The following is a 21,497-nucleotide window of genomic DNA, read 5'->3' as shown; positions in this document are numbered from 1 at the left end:
ATAAAATATTTTCTTATTCAAATAGCCATTGGAGGTTCATTCATTAGGGTAGAATTTAAATTGGACTTTGCTAAAAGAATCCATTTTCCTATATCTATGGTTTCCTTTTCACTTCAATGACCTTTCCCATGGGTTTCTTTCATTATCCATTATCTTTCTTGAATAATTTTATTTTTCCTTGTTTAAGGGAATTTTGAAAAGAAAAATATTCCTTCCATTTACACGAGGAAATAATTTTCTTCGAATTACATGGGTGGACAAAATTTCCTTCTAATTAAAAAAAATGATAAAATTTGATTTCCAATGATACAAAAAGATAAACATTTCCTTCTAATCACAAAATATGTCTTCCAATTACATGGCAAGACAAAATAACGCTTTCCAAATACATAAGAAGACATAAAGCTACACCATGATTAAGTGTCTTATGTCATTATTATTATTTATACATTTTTCATTATTATTTGGATTTTGAGCGAGTAAAAAACATGAGAATTGTTTAGAAAACCACTACAAACAATGTTAACATATTATTGAGAAGATAATGCATGCATTCTTATGAGAGTACATTTATTTTAATAGCATGCATGTGCTTTTAAGAGTAACGTTCCCAATTCTTATTAACATTATCCCACAATTTCTCCTCCCCTCCACCTCCCTTACTATCTCCCTGCACTCCTCTCCCTCGCTTTCCTCTATTTCTCTAGCACTACCTCTCTCCTTATTGCCCCTATCTCTCTATTCGACACCTTCCTCCCCCTCTCCCCCCTTCCTCCCTCTCCATTCCTCTCTTTACCTCTCAATACCTCACTCCCTATGTGCATATTTAACAACAACCCTCTCTCTCTCTCTCTCTCTCTCTCTCTCTCTCTCTCTCTCCTTCCCTCCTCCCTCTCCCTATCTCTCTCTCTTTGACTCATCATTCATCCCTTCCTCCCTCTATCACATATCCTAACTCTCTCTCTCTCTCTCTCTCTCTCTCTCTCTCTCTCTTCTCTTGTCACTCTCTACCACCATTTATCACTCTTGGAATTACTCCCTCTCACTCTCCAACTCTCTCTTTCTTTCACTCCCTATCCATCATACTCTCTCCCCTCTCCTCTCCCTCACATTTTTACCTTGATGTCACAATTATTACATATCCACACTAATCTCTCTCTCCCTATTTTTTTCTATCCTCCTACTTCCCCTTCTTCTTACTCCCAATCCTATATCACCCTCTCTATAAAGGATCCTCACTCTGCCTTAATCTCTTTTTCTCTGACTCGCTCTCTTGCTAACTACTATTTCCCTCCTCTCTCTCTTCCCCTCTAAGTTTGTCTCTATTTCTAAGACCCTTTAACTACCAACATAGTTACTAGCTTAACAAGAATCGTGACATCCAAACCGAAACTATATCACAGAAAAAGATGAAAATCACGACTCATCTCAAATAGTATTCTTAAAAACCAAAACTTTTGTGGAAGCCAAAATTTGCCCGAAAATAAGAAAGCATTGGAAACAAATACCATTAAGGAAAAAAAAAAAAAATCCTTAAAATAAAAAATGACAAAATAGTAGCTTTGAAATCCAATTAATATGGAATTAACAATAACTTTCACTTGAATCAAAAGTTGTTCTATAACACCACCTTTTTAAAATTATGGAATAATTGAACCCATGGCCTTGATTATGGTTACTGTCATGAATAAAAAGTATAAAACCAAGTCCTAAATGCAATGTTCTTCAATTTATTTAAAAAATGAAAATTAAATAAACTTATACATTGTATGTAACACCCCTCCTTTGTGTACTACATTATTGTAAACCTAAGCTAAGTTAAAGCTAGGTATGATATCCTCCTTGGTGTGTTAAATGTTTGTAAACCTAAGCTGGGGGAAGCTAGGTTTGATACCCTCCTTTGTGGATTAAACTATTCTACACCTAAGCTGAGGAAAGCTAGGTGATATGTAATATGAAAATAAAATATATTATTAAATAAATTAATAAAATAAATCATTTCGAGGGTGGAGCACCAAGAGAGAGGAGATGATTGCCAAATCCCATGAAGAATGGGATAGAGATGAATCTTTCATGATAGGCTTCTAGATGAGATTCTAGATAAGCTTGGATGGATTGGATATTCATCAGATGGATGGGAGATAAAGATCTATCGAACATAAAAGCTTTGCAGGAGATAAAGGCAAGATTTTATGTGGAAAAGCGTCGTGGAGACAAAGACAAGCTTTTCCAGACAATACTTGGGCAAATGGAAAATCCATAAAGTGGGATGCTGCTAATGGTAACTAAATCATGAAAGAGGGTATTAAATACCCAATGCATTAGTCAATTGAGGATAGTTGATCCTTGGCAAGAGCTTCGGCTCGGGGGGAATCGAAGGTGACTCATGGCTAGGTGGTGGTGCTCCTCCCTCTAAGTGAGATTTAGTTGGTGTTATTCACATGGAATGGTTGTATGTTGTTTCTTACACTCTCTCTATGTTACTGTTCCAATTTCCTTCTGAGTAGTTTTTCTTAGTTCTGAAAATATTCGAACGAATTACCTGTGCTTGGATATTAATAGATTTAATGATGTTTCCTCTATTCAGATGAGATTTACTTGTATGGTAGGTGATCATGTTTAAATCCTTACTTGGTAGGATGTTAAATCATTATGACTTGCTTAATTCCCTCTCTTATGGAAATGATGGTTAGAGTAATGCATGTGACTCACATGTGAATGCATATGCATGTCAAAGATACTATGATCATATTTATATTTAAAGGTTTATGCATGTGAAAGAGTAATGCAGAAATATCTCCCATAATTCTTGCATGTTGCTTAAAGAAATGACGATGCCATGTCTCCCACTGGTATTAAGATTTGTAATCATTGTTCTTAGCCTATTTAGCTACAACAAAACTTCAATATTTATTCCAAATATGATGAGATAGGGATATCAAAGAGTTCTATTAATTTGTATGCTATAAACTAACCCTTGTCCTAGTTGCATCTAAATGACTGAGGGTTGATCTAAGAAATACTGTAATCACTGTACCTGTAATTATTGATGTAATACACTCGTGATGGTCATTAAAAACCCAATTGTAATTCAATGGAGCCTAAGGGTGATAGTTTCAGGGAGGCAAAAGAAGTTCATTACATTGTAGAGCTTAAAAAAATATGATAACAAAGATTTTTAATTTAGAAAAAAAGAATAAAAAAATCCAATAAATAATTTTAAAAAACAAGAAAGAAAGAAAAGAAAATGATGATAAAAAAATAATATGCAAACCATATCTTATATATGGTTTTCATATTAACTCCCCTTTCCACCTCTACCATCATGAGGGTAAGAGTGAGGATAACCATGGAGAGGGGATTAATATGCAAGCCATATATTTGCCCCTCTCTCCACTTTTTCTTTCTCTTTCTCCCTTCCCCAATAAAGATCATCGTTTTCCATATTTATATGATTATCTAAGAAAATTCATTATTTTACTCCATTCTGTATTCTTTCACTTAACAATAATTTTTGCTTAGTTTGTCAAATGGACTAAAAAGAGCCCTTAACATGACTAGATTTTTGCCCATAAAACTTTGAACTAATGACTTTCACACCACAAAATAACTTAACATTAACGCATCCCATTTATTCTACACTTTGTACTTTCAACTTAAATGAGTTTTCTTTTAAAATGCGGTCAACATTTTTGACATCCGTTTTGGATTTATCGACCCCTTTTTTGTTTGTTTAAAATACCAACTTAAGATAAGTGGGTCATCCCAAAAAATAAAATTGAAATAAATTTAAAATTTTCAACCGTGAATGATTGAAAAGATAAGTCGGTTCTCCAAAAAGCATTAGACATATATATGATGGCATATAGTTTCATTCCCTCTGAGCGCGAGTTTCTTCTTTGCGTGAACAAATCTATTTTCGCTATACCTTCATCTTTGACCTCTCTGTTCCAACTCACTAGTACTTTGCGCCAGAGAGAACAATGGCAAGTAGAGAAGACAGTTATAAAGCAGGAAGCCACGAAGAATGCAAGTCCACAGGAACACACCAGGAATGTAAGTCTGCTCCACGTGCCGAAGTGAGGGGTAGTGCAAGCAGAGATGAGTCTGCTCGGCAGACTCCAAGGAAGGAAGGAAGACAATTCAATAGATCGCATGAAGAACCACCCAGAAAGGAGGAATTCACCTTAATCAGAGATGACGAACGTCGACGAAGAACGATAGTGGAGGCATTACAGAAAGGGCAACCATATAAAAACTTTGCACGGCGAGTTTTAGATCATAAAGGGCAGTACAGCGAGCAAGAAGTAAACTCCGTGATTAAACATGTCTATGGTATTGACAACAACAACCCACGCTTTGTATTTGAGGAGAAAATGCCCGGACGGATGCATGATTCTAACAAATGGAAAAGAACCGATGCAGGGCTCTTAGTTGATGGTAGGTTACACTCATATCAGGCCACGGAACCCAAAATTATTAGACACAGAGCCCAATATAGCAATGAAAATGGACAGCAACTAATTACATCAAATCCTGGCGATACAGGTAAGCAGCTTAAAAGCCGTCCTTCCAAGGAAAAATACGGTTATCTGCCACAGTTTCACGAGGAACGAGATAGTCCTATGCCTGGTTCTTTTGGAAACGGTGAAAAGATCGGAGATTTTTTAGTTGGAGGAAAGAAAAAACTGCAAGAGATCCGTGGGGATTTGGATTCTCATTCCCGTGAAATCCATGAGAACGAAATTGATGGACCAGTCTTATCGTCGGATCATAATTCTCTTCGTGAGAAGAAAAAATTGAGATTGTGGGGTGTTGACATTTATGAAGAAGACTTTGTAGATGGTCCAGAGGATGTGGAATCCTCGCAGCGGAAGACTGGATCAGAGGATCAGCCATACGTAAACCACTCGAACTAGATTTAGATATTTATTTAATTCATGTGGGTGTCGAACTGTTTATGCAATTTTTTTAAATTTTTTTAACGAATTTCCGTTTCTACCACATTGGTTTTTACCTTTGTTTAGCAAAATGTCTCAAGGATATTTCATCTAACAAGATATTTTCAAAAGGTTTTGAGATTGCATTTAATGTCATTAGATATTTTTTTAAGCAAACAATGTTCATTTTTTATCTTGCTAAAAATAGATTGCGAGAACACACAATAAACTGCATTATAGCGTCGAGAATGATTTTTCTTCACAAGTAAATTTAAATAATCTTGAAGTCTTTTAATAATATGACTACTTGTTTACGATTTTTTAATTAGTTTAACTCTTATAATTATTCTAACAACAATAAATCTCTTTAACTTTCATAGATAGGAAAATATTGGTATTCACATTTCAAGATATTGTTTAATAGTTTTTGTTGGGTGTGTTATATTCTTTTGACACGTCATGGTTTTGTGTATGGTTTTTTTTGGGCACCATGGTTTTTTCCTATGGTATTTGAGGATTTTGTCAAGGAACTATGATTATATTGTAATCCGCGGTTAATAGATTGGGGTTACGAATTCTTCAGCATGTATATATATGTATTGTAACATGGAAAGGAATATAATGAAAAATTAATCTAGTATTCTTGGTTTTGGGATCTAGGAGAATTTCAATGAATTTGTTTTGATGTTCTCACCATTGTCTATTTTTCTATTTTAAGATTTTGTTTGCAAGTAATTTATGTACAAGATTAAAACCTTTAATTTTATGCCATTGATAACAAATAATTTAACAAAAAAACCTTCAAATGATGCAAGACCATTTTTATCCACCAAAATGAATATATGAGTTCTTTAGAACACACTATTCAATCTAGGTGGGGATGATAGACATATATTATAGCACTTCCAACCTATCCATTATGGAATTAAATTTTGGAATGAAATTGGACAGAGTCATAAGTAGTTAATAAAATTACAACTATCAAATAAAAATTTGCATGAGAGGAACATTTTCATCGTGATGTTGTGAATCAGTCATATATCTAATTCCATAATAGTATAATCAAAATCAATCGTATCCGTCATCATACAGTCCTACATAAAAACTTGTCCTAATCAACTAGTCATTGGAGGCTCATCCATTAGTATAGAATCGTAATTATACTTGGGTAATTGGAGGTTCATCCATTAGTATAGAATCTTAATTATACTTCGCTAAAAGCATCCATTTTCTTTTACCTAGGGTTTCCTCTCCTCTTCAATGGCCTTTCCATGAGTTTTTTTCGTTATCCACCCTTTTTGTTCAATAATTTATTTTTCCTTTTATTAAGGGGATTTGGAAAAAGATAATTATTCTTTCCATTTAAACAAGGAGATAATAACTTTCTTCGAAAAATTTCTTTTCAATTATAAAAAAATTGATAAAATTTGATTTCCAATAATATAAAAAGATAAACATTTCCTTCTAATTAGAAAATATGTCTTCCAATTACATAGGAAAACAAAATAATGCTTTCCAAATACATAAGATGACATAAACCTACACTATGATTAAGTTTTTGTTTCCATTATTTTTTTTAATACATTTTTCATTACTATTTGGATTTTGGGCCAGTGGGAAACATGAGAATTGTTTAGAGAACCACTGGAAACAATGTGAACATATTATTGAGAAAATAATGCATGCATTCTTATGAGAGTGTGTTTATTTTAATATCATGCATGTGCTTTTAAGAGTAACATTCCTAACTTTTATTAACACTATCCCTCACTATCTCCCTCCCTCCACCTCCCTCACTATCTCCCTCCACTCTCCCTGAATTTTCTATTTCTCTAGCACTAACTTTCTCTTTATTTCCCCTATATCTCTCTCCCCATCTCTCCCCCCTTCTTCCCTCTCCATTCCTCTCTTTATCTATCAATCCCTCCCTCCCTATGTGCATATTTCACAACAACCCCCTCTAGCGCTCTCTCTCTCTCTGACTCATCCTTCCCTCTTCACATCTCCTAACTCTCTCTCTCTCTCTCTCATATTTTTCACTCTCTGCCGCCATTTATCTCTCTTTGAATTACTCCCTCTCACTCTGCAACTCTCTCTTTCTTTCACTCACTATCCATCATACTCTCTCCCCTCTTCTCTCCCTTACATTTTTACCTTTGCGTCACAATTGCTACATATCCCCACTAATCTCTCTCTCTATATCTCTATTTTTCGCTATCCTCTTACTTCCCCTTCTTTTTACTCCCAATCCTATATCACCCCTCTATAAAGCATTCTCACTCTACCTTAATCTCTTTATCTCTTGCTCACTACTATTTTCCTCTTCTCTCTCATCCCCTCTCTATTTCTAAACCCCTCTCACTCCTAACATAGTTACTAGCTTAACAAGAATTGTGACATCCAAATCAAAACTATGTCATAAAAAAGGATGAAAATCATGACTCATCTCAAATAGTATTCTTCAAAACTAAAACTTTTATAGAAACCAAAATTTGCCCACCAATTAAAAAAAGGATAAAAACATTAAAGAAAAATAAACAAAATAGATCCTCAAAATAAAAAATAATGAAATAGTAGCTTTGAAATCCAAGTAGGGTGGAATTAACGATCACTTTAGCTTGAACCAAAAGTGGTGCTATAACACCACTTTTTAAAAATTATGGAATAATTGAAACCATGGCTTTGATTATGGTTACTATCATTAATAAAAATTATAAAACCAATTCCTAAATACAATGTTGCTTGAATTTATTTATAAAATGAAAAAAAAATATACATTGTAGAGCTTCCAAAAAAACATAGCGATAAAGATTTTTAAGTTAGAAAAAATAAATTAAAAAAATGTAATAAGTGGGTTATCCCAAAATTGAAATAAATTGAAAAGATAAGTCGGTCCTCCAAAAAGCATGACACATATATGTGATGGCATATAGTTTCATTACCTCTTAACGCAAGTCTCTTGTTTGGCGTGAACCGATCTATTTTCGCTATACCTTCATCTTTGACCTCTCTGTACCAACTCTTTAGTACTTTGCGTCAGAGAGAATAATAGCAAGTAGAGAAGACAGTTATGAAACAGGAATGCACGAAGAATGTAAGTCTGCTCCACGTGCCGAAGCTAGCGAAAATGATAATACAAGCAGAGGTGAGTCCGCAGGGCAGACTCCAAGAAAGGAAGGAAGACAATTCAATAGATCGCATGAAGAACCACCAAGAAAGGAGGAATTCACTTTAATCAGAGATGACGAACGTCGACGAAGAACGATAGCGGAGGCATTACAAAAAGGGCAACCATATAAAAACTTTGCACTGCGAGTTTTGGATCATAAAGGGCAGTACAGCGAGCAAGAAGTAAACTCGGTGATTAAACATGTCTATGGTATTGACAACAACCAGCCACGCTTTGTATTTGAGGAGAAAATGCCCGGACGGATGCATGATTCTAACAAATGGAAAAGAACCGATGTAGGGCTCTTAGTCTATGGTAGGTTATACTCATATCAGGCCACGGAAGCCAAAATGATTAGACACAGAGCTCAAAATAGCAATGAAAATACGCAGCTGGTCATTACATCAAATCCTGGTGATACATGTAACCAGCTTATAAGCCGTCCTTTATCTGCCACAGTTTCACGAGGAACGAGATAGTCCTATGCCTGGTTCTTTTGGAAACAGTGAGAAGATCGAAGATTTTTTAGTTGGAGGAAAGGAAAAACTGCAAGAGATACGTGGGGATTTGGATTCTCACTCCGGTGAAATCCATGAGAACTATATTGATGGATCAGTCTTATCGTCGGATTATAATTCTCTTCGTGAGAGGAAGAAATTGACATTGTGGGGTGTTCACATTTATGAAGAAGAGTTTGTAAATGGTCTGGAGGATGTGGAATCTTCGCAGCGGAAGAGTGGGTCAGAGGATCAGCAATAAGTAAACCAGTCGAAGCAAATTTAGATATTTATTTAATTCATGTGAGTGTGGAACTGCTTATGCAGTTTTTTAAATATTATTTTTAACGAATTTCCGTTTTTACCACATTGTTTTTTACCTTCGTTGAAAGGTAATTAATTAAAAAGCACAACAAACATTTAATTTTTAATCTGAAGAGTTTGGGCTAGAATTCAATCGATACATATCGAAATTTGCAATAGGAGTTGTCTATAATGCGATTTTTTGAGATTCCGGTGACGGAATCCGGCGGAAGAAATTGAGATGAAATCATGATTTGTTGCAGTTAAAATGGTTTTTTAACTGCATATTCGGATTCAGCACCCTGAAAAACCCTTGGGACGCTTTCATTGTGCAGAAACTAGTTATCAAACTTCGATTTCAATAAATCACTGCCGGATTTTCACCGGAAAAAATCGCCGGAAAGGCTTTCAAAAAGTAGCGTTAAAGACTACGGCTTTGCAATATGCAAGGTTTACTTTTATAAATGTTTCAGCTAAGACTTCTGTGACCCATAATATTATTAATAGTATTTTTTGGAAAAAATCATATAAGATATATTCTTATGGACGCGTTTTGAACCAGCCAGTGTGATTCATTTATAAATATTGTCTCACATTTGATATTTATTGGAAATTTGCAATATGCAAGGTTTACATTTATAAATATTGTGTCGCATTTGATTTTTCAATTTTTAATTATAGGAGAAAAGTATTACAAATGCTAACCAGTATATACACTAAAATTAATAATGTTATTTTAAAAATCAATGTCAGTGATTTTTAAATATTTGAATTTTCACTATTATTTTACATTAAATTTTATATAATGAGATAATGTAATTAAAAAAAAAATTGTATGAGGGATATGTAATGTAAACATTGTAACTGGGTGAAAATAAAATTAAAATAACAAAGTATATAAAAAAATAAATATCCCTATAAAAAGTAAATAATAAAAAAATAAAAATGGCTCATGGTATTGGCCCATGGTTTTAGAAATCCATGGTATTGACTCATAGAATTCCTCTCGAATATATTCTATTTAAGGGGATTAAACTAGCTTAGTTTCATGTTAGTTTGATGTTATATTTAGATACATAATTAGTTGTAGAAAATGACGGTATTCAATCGATGTAGGTAAAAAAAAATTATGGATATGTTGGCACTAGACATTTGTCTGCGGAGGTGGGCAAATATTAGGAAAAATGTACTTATTACATCTTATCTAATAATTTTGCCTACCTCCATCCACTTTTTACTAAGTTATATTGGATAAAATATGATGCTATAATATTACATTTTACCCAATATTTCCCCTTAAGGGGCACACTTCTTAATGCAATTTTTCTTTATATTTGTAATTTAAAAGTAAACAAACTCAACTATAAAATTAATTTAATAATATTACATTTTAATTAGTGATCTGAAATGAGGGTTTGAACATCTTGTCATGATTACAAGAACCTCCCACTCCAAAACTTAAACAAACATGATCTAGCTTATGTTGACAATTGCGGAATTATGTACTTGAAACAAGTGTATGTGTTGGTTTGTTTTCAACTGTAAATGTACTTTAAGATGATTTGTTTCTTCTTATATTAAACACATATATCAGACATATAATGCAGCAAATAAAAATCACACATAACAGCAAATTTAATAAGGAGTTCACCCTGATCTCATGGGCTACGTCTTCGTGAGCTCTTGTCAATTTGACTTGGCTTTTTGGGATGGCTTGAATTCTTTTACAAGTTCCAAACTCAACTCCAAAGGTTACTGAACTGAACCAATGGGCTTAGAAAACCATCTATATCCTTGTCATGGTTGTCCTCATAGTGCAATCAGATCTAGTCTCCCTTGGACTTGATTCCTTCAGCAGGTGCACTGACCTTCCCTGAGCTTCTTGATGCCACTAACTCCTTAAGAATTCTTAAACTATCTCTGAAACCTCTGCTATTGTCTCCAACACATATTTGACATCAAAAAATGACTGCTCATTTGCTCAAAACAAGCACTGCATCCCTGATCTAGTCCTTCCTCCACGGTTAGCTCTAGGCTGCCTGAAACTTCCCTTAGGCATATCGGCCTCTAGAAGTCTCCAAATGCTTCCAAAAACACCTTCAATGAATTCAAAAGGTTCATTACAGTCAAGAACGACTATTTGTTTGCTAAGAATGAGTACTCGTAGCTCCTGCAACAGCCTCCAACCCCTAGTGGCCCTGAGCTCCAAAATCTTCCTCGGAGAAATTCATTAGATGAACTGAAGATGAAATTTTCGCCCTAAGAGAGTGAAACAATAGTCTACTGAGGCTAATTTTAGTCTTATGAAGCCATTGGAATAGTCCAAAGAAGCTGAAGAAGCCATCTTCTTCTTAAAGGGAATAAAATTATAATACCATGGGCTACTACCATGGTTTATCAATATCACGGGTCGTCTAGACTTTTGAAATTATGTTATGGATCTAGGCTTTTAATTGTTCTCTTACAATACCATTGGCCAATACCGTGGCTTATCAATACCACATGTCCAAAAATCATAACTTATTTAAAAATCAAAATATTTTACCAATATTTTATTTTAATTTAATTTTATAACATTTTTTAATTAAATCTAGGAGCAAAAAGGTTATAATTACTTTTTAGGTATATATGAACCCTCCATCCTCACGAATACTAATGATATTCCCATAGATATTAAATGGAGGCTCTAATATATTAAAAATTGAGAATACTTTAATATATAGGTATGTGAAATTTATATAATATAAATAATATTATAAAGATAGATGCATCTTAACCAATGATCCAAGCTAAGTGAGAAAGAAAAGTGATTGACAATGATGGAGGAAAGATAGTGCATAATTCTTTCAAGTTTTTTGTTATTGTATTTTATTTAACATGATTGATCCAAAATACAAGTTTAATGTTTTACAACCAATTATGTTTTTTAATTATAATTTAGATACTTTCTTAAATACAATACAATTGGATCATATTTAAGAAAGAGAGTGAGATGGAAGGGGGAATAGAGTGGGCCAGAGAGACATAGATGTTGTAACACCCATCAGTTGTATGTAACACTCTATTAGCTAAGCTAAGAAAATATAGGTATCATATGTAACAATAGAATTTGTGAGTGTAAGATGCATGAATAATCCTTGCTCTGAGATTATGGAATAATGGTGATTAACTATGCATGAGACAATTATGTATAAAGAGTGATTATGATTTAAGAGGTGAAATTGCATAGTCCATGGTTCAGGTTGTTTATGATATGTATTACACATAATGAGGTGAAATTCATTCGTAGAGGCATTGTTTAGCTAATTATTCATATTGCATAAGATATATGTCTATAATATTTTCGACTATGCCCATAGGACTATGATCATGAATTATGGCTATGCTAGTTACAGTATATTCATGGTAACATTCCATTAATTTTGGTGTTGAGTCCTCATAGAAATGAAGTCTGGATGCTCAAATAGTTTCGATTGAATTCCATGATTGATTTTGTTCTCCAAGTTATAATTTATGCTTGAGGGACTATCTGGAATGTAAGTATATTAATTGAATCTAACAGTCTAAATCATGGATCCAGTAGAGCATTGAAGGAAATTATAGTATTGTACCGAGGAGGTATGTGACAAATGGTATCAAAGCTCTAAGTTCAAACATTTTGGCATATGGGCCAATCTACCTCTATAAGATATAGATGAGTTGTTAGGTTATGCTCCAATGAGTTATAGAGTAGTGTCCTGAGGCATTATAATTCGTAAGATTTGAAGCTAAATTTGAAAATGAACTATTGGAGGATGATTTCCATAAAATTGAAGGAAACTTTGAACTGAGGTTGTAAAATTTATGGATTATGAAAAGTAGTTCGATGTATCTATGACAATTATATATCATGACTAAGTTACAATATTGCATGTTGTAATAAATATTCTTACGGAGGGGGCAATTGTCTCCTACATATTTTAGCTAGCACTATTCCGCAACAATATGTGAACAAAAGTGCTTTCATCGAGTGTTGAAATGACCATTAGATTGGTCAATAATTTCCAATATACAAATTCCATCCATGTCAAATACAACAATTATGGATCTGAGATGTAAACTCCTATCCGAAGGTGGTTGAGCTTCAACTCATATAGAATCTCAGAGTGGAAGGCGTGGCATTGGCCTCTTTAGGAAACTCCCTTATCGTCATGATTGGTAATTATTTTAAAAAGCAATTTAAATGCATTATGAATGTGTATATATTAGTTTACAAATTATAATTAAAATTAAAATCCTGATAACCAAATCAACATTTAATAAATATTAGTTTCTGGTGTTGATTTGAACAACGAAAATTACGATGTCCATGGAGGGTTCGGGTATATATTAACCTGTTGTACAATAGTCTTGAGGGGGGATTCTCATTGACTGGTTTTACCCACTTAGAATTACACTTTCAAACTTAAATTTTTGGTCTAGTTTCATGCTCTATCATCACAAAAAAATAGTAAGGACCGTTTTTGGTAAGCTGGATCTTCCATGACAACACCCTACATTTTTGTATTGGGTTAACTAGATTGCTACTTAGATAAATGTATTTAAGCTTTTAATTACTGAGGTTCATCAACATCATATTCAGGAGTTAATTGATGATGGTGTAATTGATGTACAATTATGTTCTACTGATGATGAGCCAGTTGACATCTCGTCTTCTTCACTTATGCACATGCTACCATGGATTACGTTGTTTTGACATCTACATGTACTTACTTTCAGTTGGCATATTCGATGAAGAACTCGGTATGCCCGCAATAAGAATAGAAGATAATCCTTCCATATTTTGGTAATTTCTAATCCTCATGGATTGGAAGTTACTTGGAACTACCTTCACCTTTTTCTTAACATGCATTTTTGTTATCAATGTTTCCTGAAATTATAGAAGTATTTTTTTGTTCCTCGATTTGTTGTTCCTAACTCCAGTGTTATTATTATTCCTGATTATCCTCTTCAAAAACCATCGGAGTGTGTAAATTTTAATGCTAGAAACTATGGGCGTTGTCAACAAGATGTAGACCAATGCACTACGTAAATCATCCAATACATTTTTTTTTTCCATCAAAGGTAATCCCCCGGAACTAACGAATTCTCTACATCAAATGATTGCACAAACATTACGATGGAGATTATATCATAATGTAACCACTGCAATAGATATCAATTGATGCAATGAATGATATATCAAATGCAACGATGCAATAGATTGTATATGAAATATTTCACGAGGTTCTAAATCAAATAGTTGTTTCACAATAATGCCTAACAACATCTCTAGCCAGAATCTAACACAATAATTAATAATATTGGGAAATTTATGAGATTGGAATTCGTTGGACATTGTTTATATCACCGAGAAGGTGAATATGATCTGACATAGAGGGCATTATATAATTGATGAAACAAAGAATCTATCTAATAGTAGTGATTGGTTATGAACACCATAGGAAATCATTTCAATCACTAGGGTTTGGCTGAAAACACGCATTTCTTAACTCTAGTTTGCATGATAGAATTAGCTGAAAAAATTCATAGAACCTTGGATGGTATACATTATTCTCGTATGGAAATTTACTTGTCATTCATTGTGTGGCACATACCTTTGAATCACAAATTATCAAGTTCAAATGCTAACAATGAAGAGTGCATAGAAAGAAAAGACGTTATATGAGCGATGCTCTAGAACTTGCCAAAACGAAAAATGCAAAATGAACCTTGCCAATTGAGTGGCGGTTGATGTTTCCTTGCTGATTTGTAATGCTGGCCTCAGTGGATAATGATCATCCAGTTAGATACGCCTTAAAAGCCTATCATGGATAAGGTTATCCTTACTAACATCCCATAACCACTTCATGTTTAGATAATGGTTATCCATAAAATAATAAGAATAGCTATTGAAATGCTTAGCCGAAAGGAGTCGCCATAGCTATATGTGTCATCTAGGTGAGGGTGTCATTACAAGATACAATACGTCCTCGACAATCATTAACTCTGTAGTGACAATGGGCAACCCTCCCTCTTTCTCAGAGAAACATTCTCACTTCGTTGGAGACATTGTTGAAGGTTGTGCACCAACAACCATTTTCATCCATGCAGAAAAGTATTTTGTAATTCATAATTGCTATAGTGGCCTATATAACGAACTCTATCTTTCCAAATTACGCCATGCTCAACCAGGGTCCAAAGGAAAAAAATTGTAGTTGCGCTCAATTTTAATGGCCGAATACCATGCATTGTTATCTTTGAAGTTGTTCTCTCGTTATTTTCTGATGCAGGGTTTGATGGAAGGTCCATAGTACTTCCTCTTGAAACCCCTGCCATTACTGATTACTCTGTCAGTTCCACGACATCACCATGAGAGATGTCGATGAAAGAAACTACATGGAAGGATCAATAAAGAACGATGGCATTGTAAATAATAATATAGTGTTCACAACCACATCTTAGGGAATAAGAAGTGCATGGAGTGCACAAATTCGAGTATGTCGGGGCTCCTTTACCGTGAGTATAGGAGTTTGGTCATGAAAATGGGGTTTGAATAAGGAAACTCGTGGTATTTGTACCCATTAAAGTGTGAAACACACCAAATCATGTAGAATCTGGTTGATATGTAGGGTCGAGTTATTGTAATGTTTATTTGCAATTGATTTGACAGCAATGATATTGTTGTTAGATTATTACTATTAGTATTGTTATTATTATTATTTTATTTTTATTTTATATATATATATATATATAATTTTTTCTGCATAATAACAACTAAGATGAGTTTAAATTAGCTGTGCACGTTGTGTAACAATTTCCTTCGAATCACATGAGGGGAATATAGAGAAGTCAAATATATGTAGAGTAGATGATCAAGCTGAGTTGGCCTTCACATCTCCTTTCAAGAATTAATAAGTGAGATATCTTGCTAATGGACTGTCAATGCAAAATTCTCGGGGGGTGGGGGGCATGAAATTTTATGAAACGAAAAATCAATATAGCTATAGATGGTCAAGGTAATTTCGAAAAAAATATCGAAACCTACCTAAAATCTAATGAATTAAGAGAAAATGTCTATAATCAAATTTCATAGATCTGTGAGTATAGTTATTTCAACTCTTTTTTTTGCTATGCATAAAGCTCCCATAAAAGTATGAATACTTCTTGATTTTCTTGATCTTTGAAGGTTGTATTTTATCCTTCTCATTTTTCATATGATGAGTAATGTTCAAACTCAATTTTGTGCATACATGTAGGCCTTATTATGTGCTATTGATGAACTGCATTATGTGGCCGCATGCAAGGAGAACTCAGATTTTCACTGTTACCATGATTAATGGTCGAGATTTATAACTGAACAAGGTTGGATTTAATCCTTACGCCTATATTAAATATGTCAAGTATAGTGATAGTTATAGTAGCAATATGGGGAGAGGAAACTCGGAAGGATACACTGGAACTAATAACACTACAATGTGGAACTGTGCTAGAGTGAAGACTAATACAAAAATATAACCAACAATTAACATGCTGATTAATGTTAATAACTAGAATGGTTGACTATTAATTGGTTACTTTTATTGTGCCCACTCATCGAGTGATTTGGAGATTAAAAATTCTACTTATATATATTCTAAAAGTTTTCAAAACTCAAGTTATTGTTGAATGCTATTATGAGGGCACAAAGGATTTATATCATGATTTAAAATTAATACTTCCATAGTTTTAAATATGCATTGTAGAGCGCGAGAAATAAACAATTTGGTAAGAATTGTAAAGTATGGTTATGGCCTTGAAAGTGGGATGTTATACCCATCATATTAATGAGATATTCAATTTTGATAATAGGTAGTGCATTTGTAATAATAATATATATCATTGAGGAATGAGAAGACTCAAATACTAAATGTCTCCACATAAGAGGAGTAAAGCATATAACCAGTTGTAGGAGGAATAATGGATATATTATGAGTTGTACGATGTCTATGCAAGGACATAGCTTAATAAAATGCAAATTAATTACGGTAAAGGTAGTCTAGCCCAGGACATAACTTACTGGAATAAAGTTATGCATATAGAAATCTTGAACCTTTATGAGATAAAATATCAAGTGTGATTAGTGTGTTTACATGTAATGATGCAATCCATTTTGGAATGTAATTTTGTCATTAGGGAAAATTCTATTGAAGGGAACTTAACCTTACCAGGTTATTATATTCAGTAACATATGCATATTTCATTGGACATGCATAGTTTGGACCTACAGGTTCTTGGTTAAAACAATATCTAAATAATTGTAACTAATAAGAAGTGCAAATTTTATGTTCAAATCTAGACTAAACTAGGGTCAAAGTTGTGAAGAATGGGCACACATGCAATACAAATTATTGTATGCATGAAGACATCATACATTAATAATTGTATGACATTAATAAGAAATTCAAGTGGAATGACACCAAAAGTACCTCTAGCATAAATAAATAATGGGAGTGTAAAAGAAACTCCTGGTGCTTCTTGGCTAACATCAAAAAGATAGTACTGAGCTTAAGAGCACAGGCTCACTCAAATTCTAATATGTAAAAATTTGCAACTTAAAATATGTAACCTCAAAACTCCATAGCCTTAATGAACATATCCATCTAGATACAAATGGGGTTCTGCTAATATCTCACAAATAAGAACCTTTCAAAAATATGCTTACAATAGGATGATTGAAGATCTTACAATTTTACCTTCTGAGGAAAGTGATAGGTAAAAATGATCAATGTGTTTTTACTTTATCTTAATAAAATATACTTGTAGATTAGATATGGTGGTGTTGGATGCATTAGAGAAATTCAGAGCAGCCTAATGACTGTTAGGAATTGTATCCTAGATTCGGACAATGACTAATCAAAATTAATAAACCAATCATTAGTAAACCAAGAGTTTTCACATTAATACAGCCTATGATAATAAAAGGATCTTAGGATGATTGTAAAATAATGCACACATCAAGTGAAATGGAACACATGAAATGTTATAGATGAGGAAGAAAGAGGATAACAAATCATGTAACTTCTTGTTGTTAAATTAAGAAGATGATGGAAAAAGTGGCACTAGTAATCAAGATTGTTGTGCACCAAAGATATTGGTATCTAATGAATGGACAACCGTAACACTATCCAAGAATCTTGAAGAAGTATTCCTGTCTAATTACATTATGGTGTTGTCTAGTTCTGAATAAGACAACATCATAAGGGTTGCATAAACAACGTGGGAATTCATGTTAATAAATTCAATAACTGATAAATGAGTTATATATTCTTTGTTTTCAGGGGTGACTTAATGTTAGAATGAGGTATTAACATAAAAATACCCTAAGATCACACCCTGGTACACACAGAGCCTAAAACCTTAGAGGGTGTGGAATTGTAAACATTGTAACTTTCATTTATAACTCATGTATGGGAAATGTATGTATTTGCATACTATTTGTTCAAGGGGTCTAAACCTACATTGAATTGGTCATGGCCAACAAGATGTTGGAAGAAGTTTAAAAAGAGCAATAGTAAGTCATATGACATGATCAGTTAAGTGTGGAGTACTTTTTATAACCAAACGATCATTTTCTTGGTTAAATACAAAGTTAAGGTTGTTATTAGACTTTAAATATCTATGATAGACTAAGTATCATAGTCAATAGTCTTCTTTAGTGACTAAGCAGAAGTCATATTTCGTTGTTATTAAAACCTTCTCTATAGGACAAATTCAATCAAAAAACTCAAGTTTATTGGTTTTGTAAAGTTGTATTAGGCGTCTATGTTATCATTTGCTAAACATTTCCTGCAACCACAAGATACATGAAAATGATTAGCTTAGTAAAAGCACTTGAATACTTTGACATAAAAAATTTCAGTTATACTCTGGTTGTATAATTCATTATTCTCCAATTGACAAACCAAACATGGTTTTAGTAGACTTGCCTAAAGGTAATATGAATAATGGAGGGAATTTTTGGCATAATACCAACATGGTTGAAAACATGTGGATGAGGTATATGTTATGTACGTAAGACATTGGTAGCAATATGGGGGAGGTTCCCATCAGGCAACGACGGTTCTGCCTGACCCTACTCAAGCATGCCCCTACTGTTGCAAAGACTTGGTGTGATGCTATGGACATTGGTATGGTGTACAAGTTGTACAAGTGGTATTGTATGTTGGCATTATGACTCAGGTTTGGCGCTATGGCACAGGTGTTGTCCTTGATGGCAACTCACTCAAGTGGAAAATCACTGTTCAGGCTCTCAAAATAATAGAAAATGAGATACCCGCAGGTGCGCCTAACAAAAGCTGCGGACCCGCAGGTGCCCCGAACAAGAAGTGCAGTCATACCCGCAGGTTCTCCGAACAAAAGGTGCAGATGTCAAATTCACTCACTTCAATGCACAAAAGCCCGCGCACGTGGGAATTTTTATGATTGATCTATGGCATTAGTCTGAAGTTTTTGATCCTATGGTTTCGGTCCATGGTATTGCATTCAAAAGAGTTGAACCCAAGTATTGAGTCCATGGTATTGTTTCTCAATGGTTTTGGTCCATGGTTTGAGAAAGGCCTAGACTGTAGAAAGGCAAGGAGATCATTTGGTCCACACACTTGTGAACATTGAATATATTAAGATTTGAAATTTTGGTGATCGGTTTGTGAAGCTAGATCTAAATCAAGGAGAAAACTATGAATTGTAAGGCGGATCTACTGATAGGTCTAGGTCTCTTTGGCACATGATCAGATCTCTGAATTCGACAGACTGGGGTACAGTTGAGGACTGATAAAGTGTTTATATCTGGAGGTCTGCAGGCGAGATACGGGTCAAGTGCGGAGGTCCACAGTGCAGTAGAAGGCTCAGGTGTGGAGGTACGCAGTCCAGTAGACGACGCAGGTGCGGAGGTACGCAGTCCAGTAGATGGCACAGGTGCGGAGGTACGCAGTCCAGCAGACGACACAGGTGCGGAGGTCTGCAGTGCAGTAGAAGGCGCAGGTGCGGAGGTCCACAGTGCAGTAGAAGGCACAGGTGCGGAGGTGCGCAGTCCAGTAGACGGATCAGGTGCGGAGGTGCATTTTCGGGTAGATAGTGCAGGTGCGGAGCTGCGCAGGCTAGACACAGAAGAAGTGCGGATATTTGCAGGTTTCTATTAGTGAAGTTGCGGACTTTTCTTGAAATATTTGTTGGCTGCCTTTTGTCTATTGCTGCAGAGTTCTGGGTTTAGATTACTGGTATTCCTTATCTGGTTACTGCATTCTGAGAAGCTATTGGTTGATTCATTAGTAGATTGTAAAAGGAGATTGGTTGATTCACATGTACTTGATGATTATTTGATGTTTATGGATCTAGTCTGAAAATTGATGAAACATGGTCCCTGGAAGAAAAGAAGTAGGTCAGCACCTACGTACTTATAGCTTAGCTAGTACAAGAGCTAATGGGATTGTAGCTCCCTTCCAGGAGAGTCTGGAAAAAGAGAAGAGGGTTGTAGCTCTCTGCAGGTTGCAGCCTGCGTACTGGTAAAGGACTGCACCTGTACAAAATCATTGTAAAGGAAGTTTCTAATTGAAAGAAGATAGAGACACATTGTAGTAGGTGGTTTTCACCCACATTGGGTTTCCACATTATATCTGGTGTTCTTTGGTGTGACTGTCTGTTTTTCTTGTTCCTGTTCATTATTATATGGTACTGACATTCAAATTAATGGTCAACATCTGAAGAATAAATTAAATTATAAATCTAGAGGAAATATTGAAAAGAATTTAATAATACTGATTCACCCCCCCCCCTCTCAGTATTATTTCCAACAATTGGTATCAGAGCAGGTCCTTCAGAAGAAGCTTGATCGCTTGAAGGAAGATCTATCATCATGAGCAACTACGAGAGAGAAGCATCGATTATGCCACCGATTTTTTATGGGACAAACTTCGTATATTGGAAGGTAAGAGTCACTGCCTATCTTCAATCTCTTGGTACAGAAGTCTGGGATATCATAGATACAGGGTACACTTTTCCGTCAGCAACACCTACAGATCCAGCTGGTAAGAAGCAATATGAAACAAATGCAAAGGCTGTCAATACTCTATTAGGATGTCTATCTCAATCAGAATTCGTCAAGGTTATGCAGTATAAATCCACAAAAGAAATATGGGACAAGAATGTTCTGAGCTATGAAGAAGATGAATAGGTAAAACGAGAAAAACTTCAAACCCTCAGAATTCAGTATGAAAATCTCAGAATGCACAATGATGAAAGTGTGGCTAACTATTTCCTTCGTGTAGATGAGATTGTTAATTGTATGAAAAACTTGGGTGAAGAAATAAAAGAGGTTGTTGTGGTTGAAAAGGTTCTAAGATCTTTGACCCCTAAGTTTGAATCTAAAGTTTTTGCAATAGAAGAAAAAGAGAATCTACGAAACCTTACCATGCAACAACTGCATGGAATTTTGACCGCTTACCAAATGAGGAAAGGAGGACCATCAAACAGAAGAAAAGCTGCATTCAAGGCTTTAGGCAAAGGAGATTACTATGAGTCAGGACATCTATC

Source organism: Pinus tabuliformis, chromosome 1_1 (assembly GCF_031772625.1).
Source record: "Pinus tabuliformis cultivar Carrire ecotype Pingquan chromosome 1_1, CPIR1, whole genome shotgun sequence".
NCBI classification, from domain to species: Eukaryota; Viridiplantae; Streptophyta; class Pinopsida; order Pinales; family Pinaceae; genus Pinus; species Pinus tabuliformis.
Note: the sequence above shows the minus strand (reverse complement) of the source record.